Genomic DNA, 6,000 nt, shown 5'->3' on the forward strand with positions numbered 1-6,000 from the left:
CCCCGTCCCCGTTTGCCCCCGCCGGCCCCGGCCCCCATCGCCCCCTTCCGGCCACCACCTCGCCCGCCGGCGCAGGCCCCTTCTCTCTTCGCCCCCGACGCCGCCGTGCCCGGCCCCGTCCCCTTTTGCCCCTGCCGGCCCCGGCCCCCATTGCCCCTTCCGGCCACCACCTTGCCCGCTGGCGCCAGCCCCTTCTCTCTTAGCCCTCGACGCCGTCGTGCCTGGCCCGGTCCCCATTTGCCCCTGCCGGCCCGATACCTCGACGCCGCACCACCTCCCACCTCGAGCAGCGGCGGCCTGCGGCAGCTCTGCCCGCAACCAAGGGTGCCGGGTGCTGGCCCTCATCGAAGGGAGGGGTCGCAACCGGATCCAGCGCCCGGATGAGCGTGGTGAGCTCCGGCGCAACCGCGGGCGGATTGGAGCTCCTCGTTAAATCAAATCTCTTGTAATTTGTTCGTGTATACTGTAGTGTTTGTGGGTAATGTATTGTGAAATTCATTCGTCGATTCTTGGAGCAAGTGTTGATGGTACTGTAGTGTTTATCGTCGTCCGTTCATTCCTCTCGTCGGTTTGTATTGTTGGAGTACTGCTCGCCGGGCACCGGACACGCCAAACGCAGGACGCCGGACAGGCTGCTCACCGAACGTTTTTTTTAATATTTACTAAGTTCTTTGCCGTCCGTGATTTTACGAGGCTGACGGCAAAGATTGCGTTTGGCAGACGGCAAAGGGAGGGCATCTTTGCCGTCCGCCGCTGATGGCAAAGGCCCCTTTGCCGTCCGCTTCAAAAAGCAGACGGCAAAGAAGCTCTTTGCCGATGCCTACTTTGCCGGAGCCTTTTGCCGTCCGCGGCAGACGGCAAAGTAGCTGATTCCTGTAGTGATATATTGAGAAAATTCCAAGCTTCCTTTCCTGTCGAAATAAATGTGCAAGCAAATAACCAAGTGAAGTTCAGGTCACAGTTATACACAAAACATAAAGTGGAGTATAGTTTATTTTGAAGAAAATATTCAATCTGAAAAGACAACAAATAAATGAGAGCAATAAGATACTATTATTAAAATTACATGCAGATCTTATATATTGAAATCAGTCTGAAGAAGAAACGTGTCATACATATTGAAACACAAATAGTGTTCAATTTGTAACTAACTGGAGAATGTGTCCTTTAATCATATGCATCGAGGCATGTAGTCATAAAGTAAATGGTTGAATTATAAGCATAAACTTGTATGTTGTGCCACTTGCAAGGATCTGCTCTACCAGTTCGTCCAGAATGAATTCACTAATGCCGGGTGCATGTATAATCTGAATGTCTTTGTTTCTGGAAAAAGAATTCTAACTCATAATTTGAACACCATTGACACAACCAACGAAAGAGTGGTTCACGATCTCTTTAGTGATTTATCCCTCCTTTTGATATCGTGTAGCCACAGAAAAAACAACGTGAGACACAACCTAATCAACTATTAGATCAGGTCATCTGGAGAATAAAAGCCACCGCTTCAGATCTGATTTTGACGAAGAAAATTCGCTCGACTTGCCACTCGTGTCAAGTGCTACTTACCAACGACGGGTAAACAAAAAAAGATTGGTAACACTTATACAAAAGGAAAAATTAGAAGAGAAAACAGGCAAACAAACTTGAGAAAGTACACCCAGGCAAATAAGTCTTTGGCTTTTCTGAAAAACATGACACATCAGTATAACTTTTTCGAAGGAAACCATATTTGCTCCAGATTTGAGGGAAAGGCATCCATGCCAATGAGAAATTATAACACAATATGATTGGTCACGGACAACATCTACAATAATTGATATAGAAAGATATTAAAAAGTGTGGATGTCCTATAAACAACCACCCATTAAGCAAATGGATTTGAAGTACCTAGTACCTAGCTCTGGGAAAGAATTTATCGCTGGGAGGCTTCCACGTCCTCTCGATTGTGTTTGCAGAGGTTAGTTGATAGGCTTCTGTAGGCACAAGATGATCAAAATCAAAATATATTGGAAGGATTGCAAAGAGATGGGGCAACACCTGTTAGAAAATCAGCGGCAGCGCATCCGGCTAGGGCATCAGCAGCAGCGGCTGCTTGTCCGCATGCATACATCCTCATGGCATGGAGGCAGTGAGCATCCGGCTGGGGCCACGACAGTTATAGCTCGTCCTGTTTGGGCGGCCGTTCCCCAACGGAGTGTGTTTGGGCGGCTGTTCCGCGACAGTCGCATCGTGGTGATCCGCGACGTATCCGAGGCGCCGGCGGTGGCAGTTGAGACGGCGGCGTCCTGGAGATCCGCGACGGCTGCGGCGGTCGCTGGCTTCTCCCCGGTTCGGCGGTGGCAGCTGCGTCCTGTCCGGGAGAGGAGGAACAGCGGCTTGGGATCTCGTCTAGTGATTCGCGACGTATCCAAGGCGCCGACGGTGGCGGTGGAGGCGGCGGCATCCTGGTGATCCGCGACGGTGGCGGCGGCGGTCGCCGGCGTCTCCCCGGTTCGGCGGCGGCGTCTCCTCGGGAGACGACGAGGAGCGGATCGGGATCTAGTTCGAGAGAGGAGGAGTGGCGATATGATTTTTTTATTGGGCATCAGACTACTGATAGATGCAATCTAGTATCAGACTAGTCGTAGACCCTTGGATTGGAAGCATCATCTACGTCTAATCAGGTAGTTTAGGCCCACGCGAGATTACTGTAGCCGCTAATTTTGTGCTTCCTAACTGCTCCCACAACCCACGCCCTCCCCCCGCTCAGGTTACTCTCTCTCTCTCTCTCTCTCTCTCTCTCTCTTTGCTTCTTCCTCCCCTTGGACGTTGCTTCTTCGTTGCGTGGTTCTCCATATTAGGAAACGATGGCACACCTGGCCCTATGGCTGAGTATCGGGGTTCTATAATTCAGTTCATCGTCCTGTTTCAACTGATATTAATTGTCCGTGGCCTGGGATGAGTTACGAAGCAGGAGGTGGTGCTGTAGATCGGTCCAATAAGCAGTTCCGAAATACACTGATTGCCCATAATGACGACAAACAGATGAACTAAAGATGATCTGCAGTGTTTTGCCATGCTTCTGTAGTGCTGCTCATGTGTATTGGGGCCGTATGAGTTGATGTCTAGGGTGACTGATGCATTGTTTTACATTAGCTCATGCTACATGTGTTTGTTGAGAGAAAAGATCAAATTTGGTGGAGATCAGTTTGATGGAAGCATTGTTTTTTGAGCATTGATGCACTAGCGTTCAGTTGTAGAAGCAAATGTCTGCAATCACGGGAAGCATACAGGTTTGGGGGATTCCCTGCCTGTGTGGTTCAATTTTATTTGTGAAGCCTGGTTTTCTGATATTTGATTCGGAAAGTTGTGATGAATTCAATTTTGATTAAGAAAGGAAGCATGCGACAGTAGGGCTTCCGGCATGAATCATTCAGTACCCCGCAACAAAAAAGTATGTTTACAACGATTGTAGAATTTGCTTCCACCAAAATTAGTAGAAGTTATATCTTATACAAAAAGAATTGCCACAATATTGATTCCACCAATCAGAGTATTGCTTCCAATGTTATATATTTGATTCCATCAGAAGCACAATTACTTTCACTGTCATACACATGCTTATACAGAATTGAGAATATTCATCTAGAGAAATAAAATTTTGGTCTATTCTAAGTTGAATTTGGTTCCATGAAAAATAACTCAAATCGCAGTCACATATATTGGTGGTAAAACTAATAGTAGCAAATATTTCCATTGATTGTGGCACATGCTTCCCTCTAGCTTCCTGTTTGTTTCCATCAACACTAGAAATGCGAGCCATCTTGCTTCCTATTTCCAAGCGACACATGCTTCCTACTTGCTATCTATTGCCTTTTTGAAGCTTGACAATGCGGTTATGTCACATGATATTTTCCAAGCGTTAGGAAGCAAGCAACCCTAGTGCAAGCAAGGTTCTCATCGTTCGAGAGGTATCCATCGCCACTCGACTTTTTTCCACCAATTTCCATTGCCAACTCGTTTGTTTGCGTTCATGACTTGTCTGGAGGCCACCGGTGCCCCTCATCCTCAAGATTCTCTACCCTGCTAGTGATCATGTCGCAGCTTTCAGCACCTTTGAAACATAAAATGTTTAGACATGATGCATAACAATATAATGTAGGAAGCAACAACTGGTACTACAAAAGAAGCTTCAAAATACACGTAGATGAAACATTGGATGTTTAAGGATGGATACTTCGAAGCACCATTTTATTGCATAAACCATTTGAACTGAAGAAACACAAACATGGTACTTAGGAAGCATGGATTTTCTTAAGCATAAATTGATGCTATATCAACATAAGCCATACCTGAAAACAACCAGAAATTAGCAATACACTAGTAGAAAAAGGGGCTTTGGTTCAGCCAGAAAAGAGCATTAATACCGGTTGCATTACGAACCGGGACTAATGTGAGCATTAGTCCCAGTTCGAGCGGCGAGGGCACCGTACAGGCATTACTCCTGGTTCAAATGGGACCTTTAGTCCCGGTTGGTGCCACGAACCGGTACTAATGGGGTTGAGACCTTTAGTACCGGTTCGTGCCACGAACCGGTACTAATGGTGCAATTTTCAAATCCTACCCCCCCTTATCGCCTTTTCAGTTTTGTAAAAAGCAAAAGAAAATGACAAAAACTTCAAAAGTTAAAATTTACTAGTTAGGAAAATTTAAAAACTTAAATTTGGACATGTTTTGCAAAAAGTGTAGGGAAAATGTAAAACGGCTATAACTTTTGCATACGATGTCAGAAAAAAAACGTATAATATATCAAAATGTTCAACACGAAAATCCGCATCCGATTTTGACCACCTACGGCCTGTTTGCAAATTTTTAGAATCCTCAAATTCCAAAAGGAAAAAAAGTTATGCTCAAATTTTAGTTTTTAAAATTTTTTTCGTTAAATCTGGTCAAACTACTTATTCAAGAAGTATTAGTGTTACTAAATAATTATTCAAGAATATTAGTGTTACTAAATAATTATTTCAGTTTTTTTGAATTTTGGTCAAATCTGGTCAAACTGTGGTCAAACTGTGGTCAAACAATGGTCAAACAATGGTCAAATTACTTATTCAAGAAATATTAGTGTTACTAAATAATTATTGTTTTTTAGAATAATAGTTTCAAACTTAAACAGTGAAATGTGTGGCTTCATGCTCAAGCTAAACTCCTGAGGGTTAATAGGATTGACATCTTACTATTGTCAGGAAAACAACAAGTGCAGACTTGGAAACGAGGGAGAATAGAACCCGGAAGTTAAGCGTGCTCAGGCTGGGGGAGTGGGAGGATGGGTGACCGTTCGGGAAGTTAGATGATTTGGAATGATGAGGGGTGATTAGAGATTAAATTGAGCAGTGATGAGGGGTGATTAGAGATTAGAGGTTAAAATAATTCAAAAATTTGAAAATCGGGAAAATATTTCAAAAATATTTCAAACAAAAAATTAAAAAATTCCTTTAGTACCGGTTGGTGTTACCAACCGGGACTAAAGGGGGGACCTTTAGTAACGACCCTTTAGTCCCGGTTCCAGAACCGGGACTAAAGGCCCTCTAGAACCGGGACAAAAAACCCTTTTTCTACTAGTGATACTTGCCACCAACATGCAGCTGCATCATATTGTGATCTGCAAAGAAAGTTCACAAAAAATGATTAGCTTTGTTAGTTTACATTAAAACATACAAATTGGTGGCCAGCAAAGGGATGGATGTTTTGACTCACCAACATTTAGAACTGTACTATTTTTGGCACTTGGAAACAAAACAAATACAATCCAGAAGCATCTGTATAGCATTATAGATGCTACAAAACTAAGAAGCACTAAGGTACTATAGTGGAAACAGATCTAAATAGATGGAAGCAGCCAAATTTTGAAATCGAGTCGAACACAAAGATTTTCCCCGATAATGGGAATTGGAAATCAGATTATTATGATATGTACAAGAAATTAACCAACATTCATAGATGACACAGCTCCATTACGCA

General features: G+C 44.1%; 1 long non-coding RNA gene across 1 annotated transcript; it reads right to left on the minus strand.

Moving 5' to 3' along the window:
- Window positions 1-1,316: 1,316 nt before the first annotated feature.
- LOC120969479 (uncharacterized) lies at window positions 1,317-3,165 on the minus strand. Its single transcript, XR_005763746.3, has 2 exons — window positions 2,038-3,165; window positions 1,317-1,973 (listed from the first exon to the last, which is right to left on the minus strand). It is a non-coding gene; the product is annotated as an uncharacterized lncRNA (long non-coding RNA).
- Between the last annotated feature and the right edge of the window lie 2,835 nt (window positions 3,166-6,000).

The sequence above is a fragment of the Aegilops tauschii genome, chromosome 7 (assembly GCF_002575655.3).
Source record: "Aegilops tauschii subsp. strangulata cultivar AL8/78 chromosome 7, Aet v6.0, whole genome shotgun sequence".
Taxonomy (NCBI): Eukaryota; Viridiplantae; Streptophyta; class Magnoliopsida; order Poales; family Poaceae; genus Aegilops; species Aegilops tauschii.